This window comes from Pseudopipra pipra, chromosome 5 (assembly GCF_036250125.1).
Source record: "Pseudopipra pipra isolate bDixPip1 chromosome 5, bDixPip1.hap1, whole genome shotgun sequence".
Taxonomy (NCBI): domain Eukaryota; kingdom Metazoa; phylum Chordata; class Aves; order Passeriformes; family Pipridae; genus Pseudopipra; species Pseudopipra pipra.
Genome location: NC_087553.1, coordinates 55,108,323 through 55,131,817, shown reverse-complemented (window position 1 = coordinate 55,131,817; position 23,495 = coordinate 55,108,323).

Genomic DNA, 23,495 nt, shown 5'->3' with positions numbered 1-23,495 from the left:
ACAAATGTGTGTATTGTATTACATGGTCTTTGGAATCGTCTGCTGTTGGAGAGTTGAGTATTTTGAATACTAAACTACAAAGTGGCATTTATTTCTAACCTTTTCCTTCCCTATATTAAATATGTAAAGTGTAATTCAGACTGCACAAGAGGCTCAGGGTGCCCCCTGTAGAATAATTCATGCTGCAATTTGCCTTTGCCTGGGGACGATGCAGGTTCAAATCCCTTTGCCCTCCATCTGGGTTGCTCTAACGATGGAATGATTTAGTAGGAGAGCTCTGCAAGAGGACTGCCACATCTCACTGTAGTTTGTTTAGACTGTAACCTGACATGTGTCACTAGAGAAAGCCTATTTGATCAGTGTCCTGAAAAGTGGCAGGGATCCTGTGCTCATGGATCCCGAGGGATCCCTATTATTGGCTTCCATGTTATGACCTGAATCTTGGAATGCTTACAAGCTGATACAGTTTATGGGGCTTTGCTGCTGGGAATTAAGTAGTGATTAGACATTTCCAGGACCAAACAAAAAGAAAATAAGCATGCTTTTGAAGATTTTTATGTTTAAACTAGGTATTTTTATAGATAACTGGACATCTAAAAGTGCCTTTGGATCTAGCAACGAGCACCTGATTCTACAACCAAATGGATTTTAATGAGATTTGACGTGCATACTTACAGGATTGGGGCCTAATTGCATAATGCATCATATTTTTCTATGGGCTGATACTTCTTAGTACTGAAAGTGTTGCGATAGTGTAATAATTAATCTCTAATGGTAAAGAGACATCTGGGACAAAATTAATTGAGGTTATCTTCTTTTTTGAGGAAAAAGCAGCTTGTTTAAAGCACTTTTCTGTGTACTACTCTGTACAAAGACCCAAGCACCTAATTTTGACTTATTTTAACTTCTGGCATTTATTTCTATTGAATATGTGAAATGACATACAAATGTTTAAATCTAAGAGATTTTTAAAAACTGAAACTGTGTCTCTTTCACAGTGTAACTGCATGCTTTTTAAAAACATTGTGCACCCTTGAAATACATAGCTAATTTTATGTTAACTTTTTTCTCTTCAAATTCACAAATTATGGTTTTCATAGTTAGAAGAAGTAAAATAAGGTTGCTACACCAGTGAATTAAGAGTTTTTACAACTATACATTTATTACATAGATTTTAAAGGCCTTTTTTCTCAGTGGCAGCTATTTCTGTCTCCACGGGAACACTTTCTTGCTACACAGCATTTGTTACTAACACCACAAAAACACTCATTTCATAAAATACAAGAAGTAAACAAATACAACTGTTATATTAAAAGAGTACTGTTCAAAAATCTAAACCCCATTGGAAGTGGCTAACAAAAGCATTAAGTTAGCTCCATCCTAGATAAAATGACTTTAATATTAGTTGCAGCTGGTCAGCTTTTCAGCTTGTCTCTCTCAGCCTGATGTGTCCTTTAAGAGGCAATGGCACATATTGCTGCACGTGTTCAGTTGCTCTACCTTTGTGCTGCGGTTCTTTACTCTCTAAAATGTTCTTCTCAATACACAAAAGCAGCTGCTGAAGAAACTGCTTCAGACCAGGGGTGAGAGAACTGATGGCAGCAGGATCACTAAGCAAACTCCAGTAGAGACTGAGAGAGCGAGAGGGTGCAGAGACAGAGAAGGAGCTTCTGTGAAAAACAAAAATATCAGCATTATTGCCTGCCATCGAACCCAAGGTGAGATTGAAAAGCCACTAGAGACTTTTTGGCTGTAGATCTATGGACCTGTGTTATGCTTGGCTTGAAATGGTTTACCTTAGATTGTGAAATAGAATATTTTGCAGAAATACCAGCAACTTTTTCTTTTTCCTTTTCTTCCTCAGTGATGATGATGGTTGTGTTTTTTACAATAGCAACAAAATAATTCTGGGGGAATTATCTGTATCTTTTGGATGTTTCATTACTCACTGTTAAGTTAATTAATTAAAAATTCCAATGTGCACAGACTTCGGAAATGTCTGTGGCTGGCTAAGTTATCCATGCACTAACTACATCAGTGCCTCCTGAAAATGATGGCAGAAAGCCAAATGGGCAAAAACTGATGCTTGCTACTTAATTTACTTATGTTTAAATATATTTTATTGTAATTGTTTGTAGTGAGAGATTTACCCTGGAAGAGCCCCAAAAGCTTCATGTGAAACATGCACAGTTATTTCTGTCAGTGCTGAGGCTTTATGTCAGGCAAGGGTTTTTTGCATTGCTCTAGCCATGCAACGATCTGTAAAGGGAACCTACTCTGATACAGTTTGAAAAGTGCATTTTGTTCTTGGCTTTCCCTTTGATCGAATTAATCTGGGCTTTTTTGTAGTTCTAAATGAGGCCTATGGGCTGACAATGTAGCTGTTTAAAGGGGATTTTAGGGGATAATAGCCAATGCAAATAGTGCCATGAGAATGGCAACTTGCTTTTGCACTTTCAATCACGTAATAACAGCAAAGAAAGCTTTTAAAATGAATTGAAATTTTGTGGCTTGCCATCTGGGATTATTTGGGGAAACAGTTCTGAATACTATGGTTGTGTAAAAGAATGGTACTATGGGGCACTCTTAAGCTGACATGTTTCAGATGGCACCCTTATGCTAACTGCTGCAAAGTTGGCTAGCATTTTTTTTTTATTATTTTCTTTCTTCTGGATTATCTGCAAAAAATTCTCTTTGCTGGTATTTGGGCCTGAAAAACTTTTCTATTGTTAAAGAATTCAATTCAAACCCCTTGCAGCTGCTGATCCCTTTATTGTTCCAAACGTTATGTATACGCGTCTCAGATGAATGTAGCCAAGCCTTTTAGTGCCTTAATAGGTGTCTGTATAAAGGTCATTTATTCTGCAGTACTTGTTTTAACAAAAGTTTATACACAAACAACAACTACAGCTAAAACATTCACATTAATCAATGCTCTTTGCAGTGCAAAATGCAGAGAAAAAGCCTAACTGAAGAAAGTATGTCCAAACATGAGAACTCGTTTCTGTGTTTAACTCTGAAGCAGCACATATTTTAGACGCCATTATCGGAAGCTAAATGAAAAATCATTTTGAAGCTGTTCTGAGCAAGGATTGATGATTCCAGACTTTTCAGGACAAGCATCCTGAAAGGTCACTGAAAGGTTTAATACACAGGAATCAGTGGATATGTGATAAATATATCTATATCTATATATCTGAGCTCCCCTTTCCAATTAGTTTTACAACTGAGCTTTAGGCTAGCCAGCACCTTGACATTTCAGTTGACATAGCTGCCTTCTTTTCTTTTCCCATTCCTTTTGTCTTAGCTCCAACTGGCTGCCCTTATAAATGGTCCTTGAGGAATTGGGGTGCGTGTCAGATATCTTAGATGAGAAGAACTGAGTACACTTCTCTGGCACGCAAGATTTTTCTTTTTATAGAAATATTAACATACCATCTGTAAGTTTTAGAATGTAGGTCATGTCCATGGAGTGTTTAAATTTGAGGTTATGACAGATGTTAGGTGGTGAATTAAATATTTGGCTCTAAGTCTGTAAATCTAACTTGGTTCCATTGAGTTCCCTGGAGTTAGTTCTGCTGACACACATGTAATGAGATCAGATTTTGACTATCTAAGTACTCAGTTGAGCTCAGCAGAATATAAATCCATCAGTGATATGAGGGATGAGGCTTGTCAGGAAAATAATGTGCAAGCTACGGTGGGGACACATAAAAATCAGCGCCAAAGAAGCTGAACTACTTGATCTCTAATAGAAGAAAATGTAGACAAAGCTGTATTTCCTTGTTTGATGTTCAGTATTTTTATACCATTCTTGAGAATAATAGATCATGCTCTGATCTCTAAATATGGGATTTTTAAATATATAACAATATATATTGCTAGTGCAGTTACTAGGGACACTCCTATACAACACTCCAAAAGTCTGTGCCAAGATTTATATACGGATCACAGTTACTCTGTACAAAAAACTTAAAAATCAGTTGTTACAGCAAAGGTCTGCGAAAAATCGATGTTTATTCCACTCTATTGATCATTTGATGTATAGCTGTGGGTTCTGCCAGGTAGGTGGGGACATTGTTCTGTCAAGAGTTGCAGTGAGAATACCCAAGCTCTCCAGCCTGACATTCTAAGCTAGCACAGCTCGGTTGCTCTAAAGTGTTACCTGTGCAATAGGGCCGGGCTGTCTGTGGCTGCCTCATGCAGGACCTCACAGGGCATCACTTCCACTACAGCCATATGCAAATAGGTGGAAAGTGCAGTGTTTGGAAAGTTGATGTACTATGTGCCTCAGAGCAGACACTGTTAATCTCATGGCCAACTACATACTGCTCTAGCTGTAGCTTCCAGGTGGTCTTCAACACATGTGTGATGTATTATAATAATCTCATTTGGCAACAGCACAAACACAGCTGATTGTGGCTAGGTCCTCATCCAAGCAAAATGACTACAATTTTACCAGAGAAGACAAGGTGTCAATGCACTTTACTAGTGTGATGACTGGTCAAAATCCCGTATCAGAAAATGCAAATCCTTCTTGTTTTGGCAGGTAAGTCCTGTTGCTATAAATATTCTAAATATTTCATAACAAGAGTATAATATTTCTGTGGGAGAGATACAGAAGAGTCATGTTGCAGTGCTGCAGAATGCACAAGAATAGCAGGAGGGGATAGGGAATGTCTTTATCAGAAGTGGAGGGAAAAAGTTTCCTATTCCCAGTAAACTAAGGCTAATAAAACATAAGAAACAGATAAAAAACTCCAAACAGAATGTGTTGCCAGTCACTGGGGCACGTTTCCTGTATGAGAAACAGAATTTCTCAGCTTCTGCTGAGATCCTTCCACCTTGAGAGGTGGAATAGGCAGTGTCCATTACAGAAGCAGGAGATCACTGATTAGCTGGTTCATGGTGTTTAGTTGCACTGAGAAGTAGTGGCTCCTGGCCAGCATACCTTCTGCTGCGTGCAGGAATTCTGGGAAGGCAGCACCTGGCACCAGGTTCTTGAAGACATTCTGGATGAGGTTGTTTTGCTCCAGAACAGGAGGAAATCCAACACGGTGTTTTAGGTTGACATGATCATACCATTTTCAAAATATTATTCATGTATTTTAAGTCAGGTAATGGCTTGAGCAAGACTGCTAACTATATTCACTGTTCAGCTTAATATAAGAGTGTTCCCAAAATGTTTTTGTACTCATTTGATTTTTCTGAAAAAGGTGAAGTGTTTGTATGATACTATTATGCCTATATCATGTCCAATTTCATAAAATGAGGAGTCAGTCAAATATCTAAATGACTTTTATAATGCATCTGCAGCCAAGCCTTTAGCTGGGTTAAATGGTTAATATCCTTTCACCTTGCTCTTCAAATTACAAACCTGATCTCATGAATCCCAGAGAACCACTTTTCAGTGGGTTTTTTTTCTGCTTTTTATGAAATTCCACTGCTCAGATTTCTACCATATCCATGACTGCAAAATATGTGCAAAATAGGTGTTTGCATCAAAATAGTTTTTAATACTACATGACACAGCAGGTGTAAGAGCAAAATGCATCTCTTTTATCCCCAAGCAATGCCTATATACCTTCAGATAGCTTCGTCGCTAAATCAGGTATAACAGGTTTTATAGAAACAACAAACTAGTACTGACATTTAACATTACATTCTGAAATAATGATTCTGACTTAAAGGATGGAGTGATCACTAACAAAAAACTGACATGGATCATGAAGAAGGCTGGTCAATTGATAAAAAGTCTAAAATGAGTAAAGTTAATAACATCACCAAGTGCTCAGCAGCACAAGTTTACTGATTGGTGGCAGAAAAATTTTTAATTTGCTCGAAAATATGTTCTTAAGAAAGTTGCATTCTCATGTGTTGACTCACACAGTATTCTGAGTCTTTGAGAACACTCTATTCTTCCTGATGCAGCAAAGGTAGTAATTAAAACATAAGAATAGCAAAACACCCAGGATATATGTAATTATTTTGTCAGTCACAAGTCACATATTTTAGTTCAGCATGAAATGTGCATATTGCCTTTAATACAGTACTTGCATGATTCCTTTACTGAAAAAACACAACCTCAAACCCAAACCCAGCAGTAAATGTGGTAAAAACTATTACAAAAAAGACTACCATTGAATTATTTGTAGTATATTGGAGGGAGTTGGCAAACTGTGCAGGAACTGCAGAAATGTCAGTATTTGATATTTTCACTGGCTTAATCTCCAGGTTCCCTGATTAGATCTGTAAACCAATTGTATGTGTTTCACAAACATGGTCCTTGCACTAATGAGTGTAAAAATTTGCTAATATCAGGGATGTGAGGGTCCTTTCTCAGCAAACAGTCCACAGGTACTTTTCATGGGAGATGTTACCAGTAGGGTGGAGTTCTTTTTTTCTCTTTCTCCAGTTTTGTTTGAAATGTTTGTTCTGCTGTGAATAAAGGTTTTAGTTTTAATGAGCAAGGTGAGAGTAACAGGTTTCCAGCTACTGACTCCTGTGATTTGGTGTGGGAATGCCACATTTCCTTGTGACTCAGAGCATCATGCTGGATCTATATTAACTCAAATATATTTTCAGTAAAGAAGGTAAAAATAAAAATAATTACATCATTTCTCTTTCACCCTTCTGTCTAACAAAGCTCAGTATTTTCATTATTCACTGATATCATGGTCCAGAACTGTGAAACAGCCTGAACCATAACAAAGAAAATCTTGTTTGAAGTCCTGATCATCTTGCATTCAAGTGAATCTTAGCCATTTTGTACTTTGCATCTCAGATACAAATAACTGGCACAGAAAATTACCTCTGAATAAATCACGAGATAGGTGGGGGGTGAAAAGTCCTCCAGGATTATCAGGCTTAGATCTTATTCTGAACACTGTTCAGTTTGGCTAATCATGGCCTACCAGTCTAACTTACTTTCTGCAGATTTGAATATATGGGCTGATCGTAGTCCTCGTTTTCTTTCCTGTAAATGCTGGCATCACAATAGTGCATAGTGCACATCTAGGAGTCAGTACTGTGTTGAGGAGATGAAGCAATGTTCTTTGGTCAAAACAGCATTCCTCTGAGGAAAGGAGGGCAAACAGGTCGCAGGGAGAGTGCTGTAGCCCGTACATGACACGAACTAGGAACTGGAGGGTTTTTTGAACTCTCATTTACCTTGGAAGAGGAAATGTTTTTTAATGTACTGAAGGCTGAATTAGCTATTTAACTGTTGAAAAGGAGGCTACCAATCTCCAGCCAAGTAAAGACAAGACTATTGTGACCTTGAATGACTACATGATTTGCTGCCAGTTCAATTTAGTGTTCAATTTGTTGCTGATGTTGCTTCTTTCCAAAAATGCTGGAGCCATACATACAGTAGAAAACACAGGGAACATACTGAAACATTGCTTCTTAAGTCAGCAAGAGTTTAGATGGCTGTTACTAATGTGACACTTTTCTTTGCTAAATACACTGTGGAACAGGGTCATGAAAGTTGGCTTTGTCATTAGGTGCTGAACTTGGAAAGCCTCAGTTCTCAAATCACACATCTTTGTTCTGGAGAGTAATTATAGTAGCTGACTATAGTAGTGAGTCTTTATTGTCTGTGAGGGCAACCAGTAGAGAAGCTTGTTGTTATGCTGAAAAGCAAGCAGATCCAGTTGCCTCTTTGTTTGTTTGTTTGTTTTTTTCCTGTAAAGCTTACCTCCTCATTTAGCAAACTCCATAAAAAAGCTCATGTGGAAACACAGAGGACTGCTAGGATAGGAGGAATGCCACAGTACATTATTATTCTAGTCGAACTCATCTCACTCTTTTGCAGGAAGCTAGCAATGAAAAAGATACTACATTGCTAGTTTGTTTTTAAATAGCTTTAGTTTAAGCTTCCGTTGTCCTGAAGACTGGTATTTCATTTCCAGGTTCCATCTTACACTTAGAGGGATCCAGATGGAAAAGCTTTTGTGACTAAATTACTATATGTCTTTCAGTGCTTTTCGGGATGTAATGCTTACTACAGTTCACATGCAGATGCCAGGAATGCTGAAAGAGTCTCTAGACATGAACTACGTGCTGCTGTGTATTGATTTGTTGTACCTGTTTTTAGACCTCGGCTGCACATGGATATCAGGAGATATGGATATCTACTTCCAGAAAGACTGACTATCGAGTCTTCAGGTTTTTGTCTCACATTTGGTTCTTCATATCCAGGTGACTCACATGTGGAGATGGAGGTGTACTGATTTAGGTTGATCTCCCGGGTCTTCTGAAAATGTAGGTCTGTAAAGATGCTGTTGCAGTTTGGCACACTTGTTACCAACAGGTGTCAGTGTTGCGGCGTGTTTTTATTGCTCAGGGTCTGCTCGGACTCTGCTTGTTAGATTGCTCCAGACGAGTAAGTAATGCATCACACACACGATGCACATATAGCTTTAACACATCCTTTCCTCAAGAACTGCCACAAAGAGAAGCACCTTTTTCCTGGTCATGGTAATGAAGGCTATTTGGGGAATACTTCATACTGCAAGTTGCTAAATTAAACAAAGATCATCTACTGATACAGTAATAGATAATGACAGTGTCTGGGAAGTGAAAGGAAGAATACAAAACAGTAAGTCTAGCTGATGGCAAAGAAACTTGTACTGGCAGCTGCTGTCTTCTTAACTAAGGGCTAAACTTCTTGTCTACAGTTTATTGGCTTGATCCATCAAAACAAAATTGTTAACTATGTTACATTTAGATGTTTATGGAAAAAACATTTCATACTTATTTTCTGTACAGTAACGAGTAAATATATTTTTTTTCTTTTGTTGAGAGTGAAAACAAATAGTGATTGATAGAGACTTTTAGATAAAATTAATATGATATGTGAGGGGACTAAGATTTGCTGGATCACTTTCAAACATCAAAGCCAAAACACTTTAACAGTCTAAACTAAAGATCTGCATTCAAAGTTAAGCCCATAAATAACAGATTTTTAAAGGATCTTTGTATCTTCCTCACAAATATTTTCCTTATTGAGTTTTCACGCAACTCATAGAGCCTATAATTTGTACCAGAAACCTGATTTTTATCTACGTTTCTATTAGAAAAGGGCAGAGGAACTCCCATATTGGCAAAGTAGAACAGCTCAGCATCTCTTTCTGTCCAGAGACCTTCAAAATTCACAAACTGGATGTCTGTATGTTACCCTGCCTGACAGGGCTGATCTGAGCGTATCTAGCCCAGAGTGGCATCACTGAAAGCAAAAGATAAGGACATCTCTATTTCACATCTTTCATAAATGCGAAAGCAAAGACGTTCCTGGTTTATCTTTTTCCTTTCCGGGGACAAAGGCTTTTTCTACTTACTTCAACATCATATTGAGACACTTTTCTTCAGTTTTGGTTCCATCTGTTATCACCTATCAGGCATTTAACAACCTTCTGTCCAGATGAGCCAGGGTATTATTCATTTTTCCAGTTTTATCACTCCCTAGGGGTACTGTTCTGGAAAAAACCCATGGAGACAGGTTCTTTCAAGGTAATCAAGATTGACTTTGGAAAATCTTAAGTGGGGCTAAAAAACGGGAAGTTTAACTGGGTGTTATGCATAAAGGCAATATTTTGTTGGTGATTTTGTAGAACTGGGCAGTATGAAAGATATATCTGAAAAAGTGTCTGACAGAAAAAAAAAGGTTTAGATATAATACATTATAGTCTGTAAAATGATTAATTTGTCACTAAGTCTTCCTTTTTCATGCAGTTGTGTGATGCAGGACTGTCAGTCTCAGTTTTTCAAAAGCTAGAAATTTAGCTTCCAAAGCCTTGTGTTAAAAACATAATTTAAAAGATAAGGGGCTATATTTGCTAATTTATCAAAGCTTTTCTTTGTCACAGCACAATGCAAAGCAGAAAAGATAACTTATTTCACTCCCGAAATGGATAAACACACATTAGTAACATGCTAGTCATCTACTTAAAATTGCATTTTGCAGTAAAATTGTTGCATTTGGGAACAAAGTAATCACTACTGCACAAGAATTAGCTGCTGCAATGTACTGACTTCATGCTGCATATAATAGTTATAAGGAAGTAAATAGCACCTGTTACTTAAATACAGCAAAACATACAAATGCAGTGCATAGTGCTCTATTGCATTGGCTCCTTGAAAGGAAAAGGTAGACAGCCTGTAGCATGTTTGTGTAAAATAAATCAATAAATATTCTCTGTTTCAGTGCTTCAGAAAGTGCTTCACTGTGAGAAAGCTCAACTTGACAACAAAAGTTAATAGCAAAGGACTCTTTTTGCATTATTTAGTATAGATGTTTGTGAAGAAACATGGGAAAGAAGGAAATTTATATTGCTACTACTGATGCAGAGGATATTTGGATTGTATACAGTAAAGAAACCATTCAACAGAAGTTAACTCATGAGCATATAATGTTGTTGCTAAGATTAGCAAGAAATGAGTCATAGAAAAGCTGGCTCTGTGACACACCTGCAAGTGTCTTACTGAGCATATATACTGGCACTATTGGTGTTTTAGGCTACTGATAGAGGCAAAGCCAGGTTTGAACTAAAGCCCAGTATCAGAGTTGCTCTGCCTTAGGTGGAAATCATAAAACTTATGCAGTGGGCTGACCCTAGCCAGCAACCGAGAACACAGTCACCTGCTTACTCCTTTCCCCTGGTATGAGGAGAAAATAGAAAGTGAAAAGACTTGTGGACTGAGATCAAAACAGCCTAATAGTTGAAGCAAAAGCTGTATGCGCAAGGAAAGAAAAAAAGGTATTTATGCACTACTTTTCAGTGCTTGGAAAGCAGGGCCTGAGCATGTGTAATGCCATAAACACAAGCATCATCCTTTACTCTTTCTTTCTTTGAGCTTTTATTGCTGAACACACTTTCATACGGTGTGGAATATCCCTTTGGTCAATTCAGGTCAGCTATCCTGGCTTTGGCTCCTCTCAGTTTCTTGCCTACCAGTAGCCTACTCACTGTGCAAGAGCAGTTCAGCCATAAGTAAAACACTGTTGTGTTATCAACAGTGGTTTAGTTACAGAGCCTAAATGCAGCACCATACAAGATGCTATGAAGACAGATAACGGTATTGGAGCCAGACCCAATACAGCTTATCAAGACAGAACATGTGGGGCATGAAGGATTAATTAGAAATTTGTCCCCTCATCTCTCCCCTTACCTGCCCCCCTGCTCCCCTTACTGTCTGCTGCTTAAAAGAGTAGTGTTCTGGATAAATGAAAGCATGTTCCTCATCAATACCTGTCATTCTTCTCTGATAGAAAGTGAGTGAAGGTTGTATACTGGTTTGTTGTGGCAAGACATCTTGTCTGCAGTCATCTGAGTTCTTTCTGCAATATCAGATGTCACAGCTCTTCTTCTGAAGAATGGTAATTCCATAGGACATGCTGAAGCAAATTAAGCAGGAGTGTAGGTTCAACTTTAATAAAAAAGATGGTAACAGTACTTGCAATGTGTCACACTTTATATGATGTATGAAAGAAAATCAAATGCCATTTATAACCTGTCTTATTCATGTCAGTAGAAGTTACAGACACAAAATTGCAAATGCCCAGTAAAAGTAAAATGCATGCGTTACTTTACTATATTAGTATGAAAGATGATTGGCATAGTATTAATTATTATTATAGATGATTCATATTAATAAAAAAATGATTAAGCATAAGTTTTATGACTTAGCAGTGGGTTTTTTGTTTATTATAGGATTCCAAATACTGTCTAAATACTTACACAGTCTATTGGGAAATAATGTACTTCACATCTATATTGACATAGTTGAGTGTAAACACAGGAAAAGCATTGGTATCATAAGTATTTTACATAGGACTTATTTCTGATCACTCTGCTGGGAAATGGAATATGATGTTATTACCTAAGTAATGTGAGGGACTGAATTTCCTTTCTTAGAATTGGCTGTGTCACCCAGATCTGCCCTGATGGCACAGTACTCACCATAGACTTGCCCAGTTCCCACGGTTATCACTGGGCCTTCCAGGAAAATGTTCCTCTGAGGTTTTGAAATGTATCCTCCAAGTAGAAATGGAACTTCAAGCTGGTATAGCCTGGTTTCCAAAGGAAATCAGACACACGTACCTGCTTACCTACCAGTATTCTGCAAATAATGTTGACAATTCATCAGTTGTAGTTACAGTTGACAAGGCTGTAAGTTTCTCTAACATGATTTACTTTAGGTCTTACAAAAATTACCATCCGGGCATGACAATAATATAATTAATCCACAGGAAATTATGGTTCATTAGTTTTGTTGATAGGTTGGTTTATTCTTTCTTTTCTTCCTTTCCTGAACAGCTCTATTCTCTTCCACCTGCCTGACAACCCTCTTTTATCCTCTGTATCTTGGTCCTTCAGACTGTACACCCAAGAAATAATCCTCTGAAGACTTGTAAACCCATTAACAACATCTACAATTGGAAGCATTTCTGAAATGATGAGGCCTTCTTTTGTGTTCACTACATTTCTATCATAGAATGTGAAAAACAGAGTATCTTTAGTCCTCAAAATAGGGGAAATATTTTTTTTTTTGTTTTAGATTTTTCTTAATAGCTAAAGCAGGGCAAGAATTTTCTAATGAAAAGAAAAGAGGAAAGAAAATGTAATGTTATGTTTCCTGCAGTACCTTTCAAATATATTGTGCTTGTAATGCAAACAAGCAAGGATCATTAATTCTTCTAGCAAAATTTTATTTACTTTTTATTGCTTACCCTAAAATGTAAATGTAATATGAGAAATTTAGCTCATTAATTGTCACACTTTTGTCTGTTTCATTTTCTTTGTCATATTCTTCAATTAGTTTGTACAAAACATGATTATTTCATCTGTTTTTACTGTATTACTGAAATTTGTTTCAAATTTTTCTAATGTTAAATTCAAAATGGAATTAAAACATTAATTTGTGCAAATGAGAAAGCAAGTAAAAATTATCCTGTAAGCCAAAATGAAATATTAAAAAAACTTAAAACAGTTAAAAATAATTAATGTCTGCTGTAGAACACTCTATGGAATACAATCCCAATCTTGAGACAAATTATGTATTTTCTTGTATTCTTGGAGCTGTTTATTTACACTAATCAAAAGAAATGTACAGCTTTACAGAGTTTTATTCATCAAATTAGCAGATTTTTTTTTTAGGGTCCTGTTATTCTCTAGCTTTCTTAAATATATATATAAATATTAACAAAAAATAAAAGCTGCTTCACAAGAACTTTTCATAAAAGCTCCACAAATTTGTAATGCATCTTGACAACACTCTAAAATGATCTAAAAATGTTGAACAAATGATATTATTACTTACTAAGTACCAATTATTAATAACATTACCTTGTATGCTAGTACAACCATTTGTTAGCCACCGGTTTGGAAAACGTTCATGGGAAAAGGTCTGATAGACGACTTTTGCAGGCAAAGTCATATTGTATAAGCAAATGCTATAGGACAGCATTCCCTTAGCCTCTCTCTGAAGGCTCCCACCACTGAAGCAAAGAATAAGATGCTTCAAAAATGCAGCAACATATTTGCAGCTACTTTGGAAATGGAAATATATTGCTCCATTCAAGGCGGGGTGGATGGCCCTGATTGTACATAAGAGACTGGTTTTTTATCAGCAGAAATTACTCTGAATGGAGGTGGAAAAGGGAACCAGTCCCTTGCCTTTAATGCTGCTTGTCCACAACAGGTGACCCACATTGCTGTTTGGTCACCACATGACCAAGATATTGGCTGAACTGCTCTTTGAAGATTTTGTTTGTGTTTGTTCCTAATAGTAATATATTTTCTGCCATTTCAAATGCTTGAAAATTACATAAATGAGATATGTCCAGTGAATTTTTGCATTGCCCATTCCATGTCTTTCTATGCTTTTTATTAACATAGATCATAGGATTCAATTATTTATTTTAAATTTATGTAGTAGGTAAAATAAGGAAACTACACGAATTTTTTTGTAGGCAACAAAGTCATCTGGACAAAAATTGTGAAAGTCATATTAGAGCTGCCACAAAAACTTAATTTGATCCATTGCATGGCAATCTGCTGCATTTCATCAAATAGGTTTCCGTGTAAAAAAGGAACTGTAGAATGGCACTAATTAACAACAGGACATCAACAGATGATGACCACTGGCAGACAGTTGGGAGACCCTGCCATAGTCTTCTCCATAGCAGGGGTAACCCCTGCCTTGCATAAAGATTTCTGGAAAAGAGCTGATCCCCTGAAATTCACATTCTGGAAAACATTTTAATTTCTTTCTTAAATTAATGATTAAATTAGTTGATTAAAATTCAGATGAAGACACAAGATCATACTGCTAAAAAAGGCAAATTGCTGACTGATGGTCTATTCCTAGCCCCTGACTTTGTCCAAGTTGCAAATTTATAATGGAGGTCTGTGAATGCACTTCTTAAAGCAGGGATCACCTCACTAACAGTAACCCTCAAATGTGTAAAGCACTGTCTCCACAAGCCATATATCTCTGCACACTCGTAGCCAGGAGCTTTGAGGTCTCACAGATACCTTGTTCAAGGTGCTATCCATCAGAGCTAGGCTGGTTCTGTGGGTATTTGCCTTTGGGATCAGTGCAATACATTGCTGCCTCTGTCATGTCTATGTCCTGGCCTTGAACCATAACAGGTAGAGAGCCTGATCTGTCCCATCCGTTCAGTTCTGTTTGAAAAGCTGCCAGGTAGTACCAAGTGATAACATTGTTTCTGGTCAACAAGATGTTAATGTGGACTAGTTTGATTATTCCTTTTTTTATTACGCTACCTTAAAAAGGTACTTTGATCAGATAAAAATTAAATGAAACGTCAAAGTGAGATAGATTGGAGGCAAATGAACTGGCTGCAGAGAAATATAAGGGAAAAAGCAAGAAATTAACTTAAAATACCAAGAGCGATAGCCTGAAATTAAGGTTTTAAAATCTTTCAGGACAACAGCTTAATTAACTCAGAATCATTGCTAGTGAGGGCCAGCATGTAGTTGCATAGAGAATAGCTCTAATTACAGCATTGGGTGCATAAACCACCATCATGGTGTAACCCCAGATCAGTTGCAGAGACGTCCCTTCCAGACTCCAAAGCCTCCAGCAATAGCAACAACTTTTTTCTTCTCTTATCTGCTGGCATTGAATCTGAATGTTATTAATGGTGAGACTGCTAAAAAGTGCAGTATCAGTAGTGGTCCTTAAAAGGCAAAACTACACATGCAGCTCTCAGAACAAGCAGGGCCCACCTACTAATTGAGAGAATGCAAAAGGTCATTGGATGTGTGTTATATGAAGAAGAGTGATGGGAAACATGAAGTCTAGGCTCTAGGAAATGAGCTGTATTCTGAACAGTCTATACTGAAAATTGTACTGGCACAAATACAAGCAAGCAGAGTTAATGCAACTCAAGAAATTACTGTTCATTCTCCAGGAAGTCACTTCATAATTCACTGACCATGAGCTCTTAATCCATTACAGTGGAAAGTAAAATGGTTTATTTAAGCTTAAATGCAGTCTTTATAGATTAAACTGTCACCTGAATAGGTCACAGCCTTAGGAGACATTCCATCAGATGAAATATATTTTAAAGATTAATTTTCCTGCTGAAAGAATGTAATACTAATACTGTTTCTAAAACCTACTTATAATTGAGATGCTTTATTTCCTATGTATCTTGGTTAACATAATTCTCTCAACACGTCTTTTCATCTAGACTATTTTTAGAGTGTATAATCTTCCACAGGTGATACAACTTTTTTTCATGCTTTTTTTCTTCATGGCTACAGATTGTGACATGATAAACTTCATACTGTGGTCTATTAATGTCAATAATCTGAAGAAACATGTGTTTTGAAGCAGATAGCTGTTAATTAAAAGTGCATAAAACAAAAAATAAATTAATCTGAGAACTAATAAAAAGTTCTTCACTTATGAAGAAATAAAAGAACTTGGTTTTTTACAATAATCAAATATTTTTCTAAAGGAGGAAAGCCAAGAGGCAGACATAACAATTTCCCAGCTATAAAGTGCTTAAACTTACAAGATGTCATCATAGTTTTTCTTGAGACTTGTATTTCTTTTCCTGATGGAACTGGAAGCCAGAATTCTCCCTTTAATTTTGTTGGGGATGTATTTTATCTTAAAGAACAGAGTCTGAAGGGAAATCAGTCTTGTAGTACATAAAAGATAAATTGTAAAATAGGTAAAGTGGAAAGGAATAAAGCATGCTCCATATCCACTGGAGACTGGACAAGAAATAGCCATAAATGCCAGCAAGGGAAATTTGGGTTTAACATTGAGGAATTTTTAACAGTCAGAACACATAAACCCTGAGAAAATTGGCCAAAGGCAGCTATGGTGTTAGGAATTTTTAAGTATAACTCAGATGAGAGGTTTAAAGAAGTTAGATAAGATTTTAAAGATGAGGTTAAACAACTGTGGGAAATTATTTAGATACTGTTGACTCTGCTGAAAGAACTAGGTTGGTTAGGTGGTGAATTTGGGTCTAAAGTTATTAGTTGAAAACACTCCCAGACAGGCCTGTTCTCTCTATTGCTGTGCCCTTCCAGAACAAGATTTAATCAGAGGCTCCTTTCCTTCAGGCTTAGGACTGGCCCTAGAAATCCCTGTCTCCCTAAATTTAAGCAAAATGGGGACATTTTTGCAGTATGTCTTTGACCCAGTAGAGCTAAGCAAAATGCAAACTAGTAAACTAGAATATGAGACATTCCAAGAGTTTCTACCAGAGTTAAAAAGAAATTAGTTTAATTCATGATATATTATTTCTTTGACATTGAGAATTTGCTTTGTAGGATAGAAAATGCTCTTTGTCACCCACCTTTCATTCTGCGCAACATACACACGCACGTTTGGTTTACTGAGAAATACAGTCAACCATAACGTGGAACTTTTCAGCATCATTTTGCTTTACTTTTTTGTTGCTATGGTTTTTAGAGAAATTATTTTGAGATCTTGAGGCCTATTAGGTTGAGGGCTGAATATTTGGTGGTTTTTTTTTCTGAGCTTCTGTGTACTGATGGTGAGGAACAGAAAGTTCAGTAAGCTAAAACTCCTGTCTACTCCTTCTGAGGATATTTTTTGAGTGAGGGAAAATAAAAGTTAGAGCAGTTTGAACATTCGTTATATTAAGTGACTTTCTTTTCTCCAGGCTTAGATTTGCTGTTTGTGTGTTTACTTTTCCTAGGCAGGTGGTGTGATTGTATGGAGCAGAAGAAATTATACCACAGTTGCGTTAACACCATTTTCATCTTTTCTGTGACGTTGCCAACTGTTTCATCTTAGTAAGGATCTTGCCATTGGTTAGCAATTTAGTTGAAACACATTTCCAGAAATTTTCTGGAGAATAATACAGCAATGAGGTAGATTCTACTTTTTGTGTATTATTTATTCTTGATCTTCTTGGAAAGACTATTCCTTGGTAACTTGGTGCTGAAATTCTTGTTTTTCTTTTTTAATGGCATTATTCTAGATATTACCTCTTCTCTTACCACACATGGATTATTCTGAATCATGGAAAAGGACAAATGAGAAAAAAAAGTTCCTGTATTTTACATTTTACATACATCCCTAACCTCATAGGTTAGGGATTTTTCCTTATCATGTAATAATAATAGGTCTGGTTCCCTGCTTGGGTTTCATCTACATTTCTGATTTACTTTGATGAGGACCTAAGATCTGACTCACATCAAGGAGTAAGGTTCTGCAGATTTTACCTTCAAATATTAAACTCTGACAATAATGCAACCTTAAAAAATACACAGTTCCCTGCTTTCAGAAATTTTACAAATTGTCCATTCCTAAACATAGGGCATACCATGTACTCTTGAAGAAAACAGCATCTGAAAACCTTAAAAAAATTGTGGAAAAACTATAGGAGGGAAAAACTCTATAATTTTAAATTTCAAAGCACTGCATGTGACTGCTTCAGGATTTAACTGTGTCTACAGTGCAGAAAATGAGCCCAGTGAAAACTGATAATTTTTCAGATATTTTCACATTATTTATATGCTTTCACATAAAATTTAGCACTTAATCTCAACAAATATGGCACATTTAATTCATAAATACATGATAAAATTAAGAAACAGAAAAAAAGAAAGTTATATTGCTCGTGCTTTGGGATTATTCTCTATAGTCTTTTGTGAAGGCAGGGATGTTGACAGAAATGTTGTTGGAGAATATTTGGTCAATCTAGATTTTGAATGTTTAAAGTAAACCTTCACATCATATTCTAGATTCTAAGAGCAATACTGTCAGGAATCAGATGCAAACATATGTGATGCACATAAGCAATGAAATCTAATTGAAACTTTTTAAATTGCACATGTTGACAAGAACTGCTTGCTGGTGAACAATCTTCAGAGCAAAACTCCTTCATCTAAAAGTACACACTGTACAACTCTGAAGAACAAATATAATTGAAGAAACTGTAAGCTACTCTTGAACAACTCCTGAACAGAAACATGCTTGATCCATCCGGTTATTCACAATGTATTTGCTCAACTGTAATAGAAATGGTATCTGCAGAGGTTCCCTCCAGCAAATTATATCACCACTAATATGATGGCCCCTTGCCTGCTAAGTTTATTCCTATAAAACTTCTGTGTCCAGAGAAGGGCAACAAAGCTAGTGAAGGGTCTAGAGAGTAAGTCATATGAGGAGCAGCTGAGGAAGCTGGGGTTGTTTAGCCTGGAGAAATGGATGCTGAAAGGAGACCTTATCACTCTCTACAGCTACCTAAAAGGAGGTTGTAGCCAGGTGGAGATTGGTCTCTTCTCCTGGGCAACTAGCAATAGGACAAGAAGAAATGGCCTCAAGTGCCAGAGGATGTTCAGGTTGGACATAAGGAAGAATTTCTTCACTGAACAGCTGGAACAAGCTGCTCAGGGAGGTGGTGGAGTCACCATCCCTGCAAATGATGACTGGATATGTCATTTAATGCTATGGTTTAGTTGACATGGCAGTGTGTGCTCAAAGGTTGGACTAGATGATCTGGAAGTCTTTCCCAACCTAAATGATTCTATGACTCTGTGATCTCCTAATGTTTGCAGAATGTTGAAGCAAAGGCTTTGGGGTTGGGTGTTGTGGCTGTGATGGAGAGCTGCAGCCATGTTTGAAATGTCCAATACTGTATAACTTTTTGTGTCCATGAACACAAATGCAGCTTTGTGTTCAGTGACAGATTATCAGGCCTTTCTACAGCTTGTGCTCTGTTGTTACAAAGATCATAAAGGTTCTTCTCCTTGCAGTATTTCCATATTTTCCGTTTATTTTTTTTAATTATGGTATATATTTAGCACAGATATATTGGAAATTCTTGTGCTTTTCACGGATGATGTATGAACAATGAGTCCAGTCTTTGAGACCCACAGGCCCAGATGTCATGCTGAGCGTACTTAGGCCATATGGACCCACTTGTGTACTTGATCTGTAGGGACCCACATGTAGGATGTTTAATTTTTGGTTCCTGCCTGTTGTTCTAGGTCTGTCAGCAGGAGCAAATCTGCTCAAAATCCAAATATATGGTGTGGGCCCTATCAACTTTCTGCTGTTTTTCATCACATCAGAAATGTACTTCATGCTTCCATATTTCACTCTTAACGGTATTGGTTGTGGTTGATAAATGTTTAGATCATGTAACCATATAATTTTCTTATCTTTTTAAGATAACATACATAAACTTGTATTCTCATTACTTCCTCTTTGTTATCTTGTCTGGCATCATGACCTGAAGCCTGGTATTTCCATCATTCATTATTCATGCCCTTTAATTCTCTAATTGTTTTCATTGTGCCACCATCTGAATTAAAGCCATATTCCCATGAGAAGACAAAGAAGCTACTCATGTTGGCAGAAGAGATTACTAACTCTCAAAGCTGTAAGTTGTCCTGAGTGCAGGTGCCCAGATGCTGGCCACTGGGGCTGTGGAGGAGAAGCTGGGTCTGCCTCGTGATGGACATGAACAGTTCCAGCTGTCTCCAGCTGATCCACTACATGGCACAGCTGAGCTCCTTGGTCATACTGGCAGTACCCCTGGGAAAATGTATTTTAGAAAGGGCAAAAGATTTCATGGCAGAGGTAAAAAGTGTGAGGAACAGCCCTGCAACACCATGGTTAGAGAAGGAGGAGGGAAGGAAGTGCTTCAGGAGCTAGAGCAGAGAATTTGCAGGCTGTGGAGGACCACCAGGGAGCATATGGATATTTCCTGAAGGACTACAGCTTATGAAGAGCCCAAACGGAAGCAGATTTTCCTGAAGGACTGCAGCCCCTTGGAAGCACCTGCACTGAAGCAGGGGAGAAGTGTGAGGAGAAAGGATTGGCAGAGGAGAGCCATTCTGGACTGACCATGACCATGACCACATACCCCCATTCTTCACTCCCCTGTGCAGCTTGAATGTTAGGATGGGTGGAAGAATCGGGAATAAAGGAGTGAAGTGAGGACTGGGAAAAAGCTGTAGGTGGGGGGAAAGTGTTCCTATAATTTGTTTTTCTCTATTCAAATCTAATTTAATCATCAATAAAGTAAATTTTCCCCGAGTTGTGTGTATTATGCCTGTGATGGTACTTGGTAAGTGACCTTCCTGTCCTTATCTAGACTCATAAGCTTAATTTTTTTTCCCCACCTTATTTTATCCCCCTTGTCTTGGTGAGAAGGAAGGTGAGAACATCTGGGTGGGTGTCTGGCAGCTGGCCAAAGTCAACCCACCACACATGTAACCTCATGAAGTCAAAAGTACTTTAACAAACATTTTTTTACAACTAACACTGAAAAGAAATATCTGACTGCTATTTATGAAATATAAAATAATCTACATACACCTAGGATCTAGTGTAGATTGATTGGATCTTCCATGTTTCCACTTTCCACCATGTTCTCTCTTTTGAGTTACCAGACTTCTTCAAGTTTACAACGCAAGAATTGTAAATTCTTATTCTGTGAATCCCTCCTCACTTGGTCCTGTCAAGTGATTATTTGAAGACCTACCTTCAACTAAAAAATTACATGGCAAACAAGGAAATGCCTTTCTACTATAAAATCTACATGATATTTCCTCATTGAATGTTACAACATGGGGTTTGCTGTATTGCACTGACAAGAAAATGTCCATGTTCAAAATCTCCATATGATGTCAATGAAAATAAGGACTGTGAAGAAAAAATTATTTTCCTGGTGCACAGAAGAAAACAGGAACAAGAGACCAGGTCCGTTAACCCTGAATACTGAGTCTAGGCTATTTTAAGAACAACTGCTGTAGGCCTAATTCATGAGGTAGGTGGTCCGTTTTTTAATCTGTATGGGATTTTATTTTTAATGTTTGTAATTCTTGATTTCTATTTCTGTTTCTCTTTTTAGATATTTTTTGTAATAAAGAAAGAAGGAATGGGAAAGCAAGGAGATGCAGAATTGTGAAGAACACATTTGAGAAGGGAGGAAGAGAAGTCTTGAGCCTTCTGGAGACTTAAACATATATAATATGATTATGTACTTTCACAGCAACCTCACATGATTTATGCTAACTAAGTAACAATTAGTAAGATATTCTCTTCGTATAGTGAAAAACGATGAACTGGCACTTCTCTGAAACCTTATAGACTTTTAAAATATGCTACAGAGCTACCATAGTTAGAAATATGTAACTTATATAATATGTAACATTTGTAATATGCACTCCTCTGAAAGACTGATTTTAACAAAAGTTTTACAGACCTGTTATTCCACTGGTATTAGTAGTATAATTCCAGGTATAAATAATGCAAGTATTGGCCTTGAAACTTTTATTTCAAGGTTTTATTGTCTTTTTGGATATGGAATATTTCATTAAAATCCTACCTAACATCCTTTACTTTTGCTCCAAGATAATTTTATTGATATTATTAAAAATGATTCTGGAATCTCAGTGTGGTTTAGTAATTAAAGGGATGAAGGATATTTGACAAAATACTTGCTTTATCCAAAACCTAATTGTTTGTATTCAGAAATATAAACTGTGCTATAGTATAGGCTTACTGCCTGAAATGCAAAGTATTACTGAATCTTTCCCTCTGGATTTTGAAAAATGCTAAAGTTTGATGAAAAGCTCACCAGTTGAGAAGGTAGGATACAGGATCTTACAAATAATGTAATTCTGCTTTTTCACTCAGCCTGACAACTTCCTAGTGTAGTCATTTATACCTTAAGGCTGAATTCTTACCTCTGATGAACTGCTGCACACATTTCATCCCACTGAAGCCAATGAAGCTGATCAGAATTGCACACGTGGTGTATCTAGCCCTTAGCTGGTAAATTTCCATGACAAAACATTTAATTTGGTTTTACTCCTGTGAGTGGTGTTAAAGCTTATAAACAGCTAAGCCAATGAAACTGAAACCAAAACCAAACCAAACTAACAAATAAATCAATCCCCAAACAAAAAAAAAATAAGCAAAAAAAGGCTTATCCTTTGGAAGAGAGCATGTACTCAAAAATACACATTTCTGGGGGAGAATCATCAAGGAACTCCTACCCTGCCTTTCTGGGACTGGATAGTAAAACCAAATAATTTTTATCACTTAGATTTGGGAATAGGCTGGACAGACTCTTGAGAGGCATCACAGTCCCTAGGTTTGTAACTCTTATCATCAACAGCACTGAGGTAAAAGTGTTGACAACTTATGTCAAAACAGTCAAGTGATGCTGTAGCTATACCTTTGTTCTGTTGTATAAATAACCAGGATGTCAAGAGATGTGCTCATTGCTGTATATAGTAGATGTTGCCTGTGCAGGTGCCTGAAAACTAACTGTAACAAATACAGATGTTCATCATTAATTGTCCCTGATATTTCCCTGTTGGCCTCTTATTCTGTTTACATTCAGGAATGAGCATACAGCTCCATGTTGCTGAAGTACACAGGATCCAGAGTATTTTAGCTGTGGTGCTTTCAGTTACAGAAGTGTTCTCTAAAGCTATCAGCTCCCCCTGTATTTTTTTCAAAAAAGAGGGTTAGTCCATTCCATAGTGCAAGAGTAAAGGGTGGAAAGGTCTCCTATGTTTAAAAAAAAATTAAAGGCCTTTATCTTCATACTCAGGATAAGGGATAACAATCTGCATAGTGTGCAGAATCAGTTTCTGTAAATGTATTGCTGCAGTGGCTTTTCAAGGGATGTTGACATTTTTTCAGAAATTAAAGGTAATACAATCCAAGACAAGGAGAACTAAGGCTTTCTTGTCTGGATGTTGATCAGGGGCTAACCTAGATTAGGAACCCAACTGTGAAATCAATATTGTTTGCAATATACCACATGATAAACATCTTTAGGAACTGCATGTTTTTTTTGAAATACAGCAACAAATAGTCTTAAAAAAATTGTGAGTGTGCCCGTCAAAAAAAATAAATGAATATTTTATACATATGAATGGTTCAAATTCAGGTGGGAAGCTAAATGTGGGAAACAAACAAACTCTGCCAGGGCTCAGTGTAATAAC